The sequence below is a fragment of the Sander lucioperca genome, chromosome 17 (assembly GCF_008315115.2).
Source record: "Sander lucioperca isolate FBNREF2018 chromosome 17, SLUC_FBN_1.2, whole genome shotgun sequence".
In the NCBI taxonomy this organism is placed as follows: Eukaryota; Metazoa; Chordata; class Actinopteri; order Perciformes; family Percidae; genus Sander; species Sander lucioperca.
Genome location: NC_050189.1, coordinates 21,340,700 through 21,345,699, shown reverse-complemented (window position 1 = coordinate 21,345,699; position 5,000 = coordinate 21,340,700).

The following is a 5,000-nucleotide window of genomic DNA, read 5'->3' as shown; positions in this document are numbered from 1 at the left end:
TATGCTGGAAATATCTTTATGTAAAGGGAAACGGATTACAATCAAAATCTAAAAACATAATGGAATATTTAGCAGTAAGGCTCTGAGGCATTCTGTATTACTTTATCTATTGATTCTCCTGTAGATCAACTTTTCTAATTATATCTGAGTCAGCACACATGTAGCCTAGCATCATTTACTCCTCCCTCCTCTTTTTCTTCTTTTGTTGGGGAAGTAACCTCCTTAAATGTGCATATGACAATTATTTACCTCAATGATACATTATTCATTTTAATTTATTAATAAACTCCTGGACTGTAATATTTCAGATGTTTGAGCAAGATGTCTCATGTCCAAAACTTTGCTCATTCAAATATATCTCATCCCATCTGTGTTCTCTGAGGTTTGGAGGAGTCGTGATATTTTGAGAAAAATAAAGTTATAATAGGCTATTACAAGAATACAGTCACTATATTTCAGAAAATAATCTACCTGCACCATAGCCTGCTGTGCATTACGTGATATCTCTGCTGATACGGTAGATCTCAGACCGTCAGACTCAGAGCCCCGTTTGGGTCTCTGGTCTCTGAATGAGACAAAGTTTAGGGAAGTGGCTGAACGCTGCTCTACATCGGAGGTGGAAAACCCAAACTACAGAAATACACGGAGCTCAAACAGGACACGTCTACCGCAGCATGTCGACAGCAGAGCGCATCCATAAACCTGAACCTGCCCAGCTTTTTACAGCGAGAGTGGACACTAAGCAACGTCCGGTTTCATATTTGTCAGTCAACTTTTCAAAATACATTCGGGGCTGAAGCCCCGGCAAAATCAGCTGACGCCGCGTCTGTCAGTGGAAACAATGAGGCCGCGCTTTTGATGTGCAGAGGTGTTTGATGCGGGGCTGCACTGCAGAGAGAAATAAACGCAAGTCGACCTCCACCTGCAGCCAAACCCGCACTCACACAAGTAGGTGGAGGTGAAGGGGATCAGGACTTTGATAGCCTTAGTGGAGATCTGGGGGAACTCGCTCTCCACGGACAACCATAACGCGTGATCGGCATTTCTCCCGGTCTCTGTCCCACCGCAGCAGAGGAGCAGCCTCGGACCCCGACCAGGTGAAACCTAACTTTAACTCAGGATCATATTTCCTTTCCTCATATTGTTTTGCTGGGTCCTGTCTCCTCCCTTAATGCTGACTTCTTGGGACAAGGAAACGATGCACTTTAAAGCTAATACACACACAATTACAGATATCAATAGAGCTGCATACAGTTATTTCTTCTTCACGTGTCGCGCCTCCCCTGTGGCTCTTTGGCGCCCCCCAGGGGAGGTGCGCCTCACCTATTGAGAACCCCTGATATATAATATATAATATAATATATAATAATAATAAACAGATGACACTAGGGCTGCAACTAACGATTATTTTCATAGTCGATTAATCTGTTGATTATTATCTGGATTAATGGATTAGTTGTTTGATCTATAAAAATGTCAAAACATGGTGAAACATGTGGATCAGAGTTTCCCAAAGACTAAGAGGACGTCCTCACATGTCTAGTTCTGTCCAAAACTCAAAGATCTTCAGTTAACTGTCCCAGAGGAGAGAAGACACTAGAAGATCTTCAGTTAACTGTCAGAGGAGAGAAGATACTAGAAGATCTTCAGTTAACTGTCAGAGGAGAGAAGAGACTAGAAGATCTTCAGTTAACTGTCCCAGAGGAGAGAAGAAACTAGAAGATCTTCAGTTAACTGTCAGAGGAGAGAAGAGACTAGAAGATCTTCAGTTAACTGTCAGAGGAGAGAAGAGACTAGAAGATCTTCAGTTAACTGTCCCAGAGGAGAGAAGAAACTAGAAGATCTTCAGTTAACTGTCAGAGGAGAGAAGAGACTAGAAGATCTTCAGTTAACTGTCCCAGAGGAGAGAAGAGACTAGAAGATCTTCAGTTAACTGTCCCAGAGGAGAGAAGATACTAGAAGATCTTCAGTTAACTGTCAGAGGAGAGAAGATACTAGAAGATCTTCAGTTAACTGTCCCAAGGAGTCCCTGCCTCACCACCACCTATGAGGTGCCCTTGAGCAAGGCGCAGCGGCACAGGTTGGGTTCTGACCTGCAGCCCTTTGCTGCCTGTCGCGTTTGCTCTTCTATCTGTGAATGAAATGGGCCGAGTCCCACCAGTCGCTGGGCTAGTAACCCTAGCCAATGGGAACCGTTACAGGAATACGTGTGTGTTACAGCCTGCTGGGGCCCTAAAGGTGGATCAGCTCTCACTGACCAGTCCTCCAGAGAAACAGGATTATGAGATCTCATAACTCAACGCATAATCAGCCAAAGTCTGCATATTTATGCGGGGGGGGGAGCCGCATATTTTCAAATACGCCGCACTTTCACTGCATAAATTGCCGATTTCTGCGGGACTTGCATGATTTCATCGTTGCAAAAAAGTCCCATATATCTTAGCAGAAAGATGAGAAATGTTGCGTTTACTTCACACAGGAGCAGCCATTTTCCCCTGTTGCCATGGGAACGTTATGAAGTGACGTATTACGCGACTGTGAACATCATCGAAAAGCTGCAAACCCCGCGATGAAGCCACGATGAACCACAGTTTTTAAAAGTTCCCACAATTTCATCGCATTAAACTGTTTAAATATCCGCATATTCCATCATTTTTTTAAGAAAACGTTGCCGCATCACTCAAGGATTTTAGCCCAAAACTATCACAAACATACTCCACATGTTTCTGGAAGGACTGATTACAAAACAACCCAAACTACTAAATCAGTGGTTTCCAACCTGGGGTCCGGACCCCTCAGGGGCCGGCAAGATCACAGGGAGGGGCCCAAGTCTTTATCTGGTTGAGGTTGAGGTAAAATATGTGCACATGTTAAACAAATTATGATAATACACTAGAATATATAATGTATACAAAAGTCTGTACAAAAACTATATATTTTTGTTCTGGCTTAAAATTGTAGTCAGGCTACTTAGTAGGCCAAACCTCGGACCTCTTACCTGGGACCTCTATAACCTGGGACCTCTTAACCTGGGACCTCTTAACCTGGGACCTCTTAACCTCCGGGACCTCTTAACCTGGGACCTCTTAACCTGGGACCTCTTAACCTGGGACCTCTTAACCTCGGGACCTCTTAACCTGGGACCTCTTAACCTCCGGGACCTCTTAACCTGGGACCTCTTAACTCCGGGACCTCTTACCTGGGACCTCTTAACCTCCGGACTCTTAACATGGGACTCTTAACCTGGACTCTTAACTTCCGGGACCTCTTAACCTGGGACCTCTTACCTGGGACAGCTAAACCTCTTAACCTCCGGGACCTCAACTGGGACCTCTTAACCTACGCTCTTAACCGGAACTCTTACGGGACCTCTTAATCCCGAGGAAACCTCTGCACTGGGACCTCTTACCTCCGGGACCTCTTAACTCCGGGACCGCTCTTAACTCCGGGACCTCTAACCTGGGACCTCTTACTCCGGGACCTCTTAACCTACCGGGACCTCTTACCTGGGACCTCGAACCTGGGACTCTTACCTCTAACCTCCGGGCCTCTTACCTGGGACCTCTAACCTCCGCCTCTAACCTGGACCCTGCTGTCTGCAAGTCTCAGGCAGCACACTGCTATCTGTAGCTAGCTGCTACGCGGCTATCTGCTACTCTGGCTGAGCGTAGCTGCTATCTGCTATCTTCTAGCGGCTAGCTGCGAGTCTGCTAGCTGCTATCATCATCCTCCGCCACAGGCATCAGCTATGTTATGTATGACACAGGGCGGGAGACCGTAAAAGTGCTGATACTGCCTCTGAGTCAAACAAGAAAGTAGAGCTTTATTACAGTTTCACAGTTTGTACACAGTATAGGCTACATTAAACATACATTATGCTAACAATCAAAATGAATACAACAATTACAAAGTTAATGAGAGTGCAAATCGAGTAAGTGACTAGTGCAAGATCATAAGTGCATTAGGAGTCTTCCATAAAGTGCTGTAATATCCAGAGAATGTGTCCTTAGCTCCGTGAGACTTGTTGTCCCTATCTATGACTGTCTGAATGTCTAATACAGCGTCTGGTTTTCCATAACTTGATGCATACAATACATAGATTATTTTATCAGTTCCTTGTGTTTCTCTGGTAGAGAATCATCAATAATCCAGACATAACAGATTATATGGAAGATCACATGTTACACCATACACTTTTAGTTTGTCCCAGACTTCTGTTGCTCTGTAAGGATCCATTAAAGATGCTGTTGTGTCTCATCCTCGTCGCAGTAGATCATTGGACATGTTTAGTTTCTACATAGCAACAGCTGTGACAGCGAGTCTGTTGAAGACTCAGAATGCTCTCCAGAGAGGTCTTTATTTTTAAAATTCAGGAACTGGGTTCCTTCGTGTGCGTTAGGTTTTATAATTTATAAACCCACTAGGGATGAGCGAGTACAGCAGTTATCTGTTTCTGTATCTGTACTCGACTGGGCGGGGCCTAACCGGAAGTGACGGGATTTAACCCGGAGTGGGTCGGGTTGTCTTGAAGTGGGCGGGCTTTAAAAACTCTGATGACTGCAGAGAGAGGAGAGAGAGAGGGTGGTGTGTGTGTGTGTGTGTAGCTACGTAATTGTAATATAGTTTTATATACCTACGTCCTTTATTTTTTTTATGAATACAGCAAGAAAGTGTCAGACACTCAGTCCGTGTAAGTAATAAACTGTTTAGAGAGCCAGCTGACGGTTTGAAAAAAGCATCTCCGACAGGCAGAGACGCACATGCGTCCCATGCTACAGGAACACGTTTTACCAGAACCTGTTTTCTATCTGGTTAATAAGGAAGACGACAAACCCACGTTTTACCAGAACTCTACTGGTTAATAAGGAAGGACTACAACCCCACGTTTACAGAACTCTACTGGTTATAAGGAAGGACTACAAACGTTTACAGAACTCTCCTGTTCATAAGGAAGGACTACACCCCAACGTTTACCAGAACTCTACTGGTTAATAAGGAGG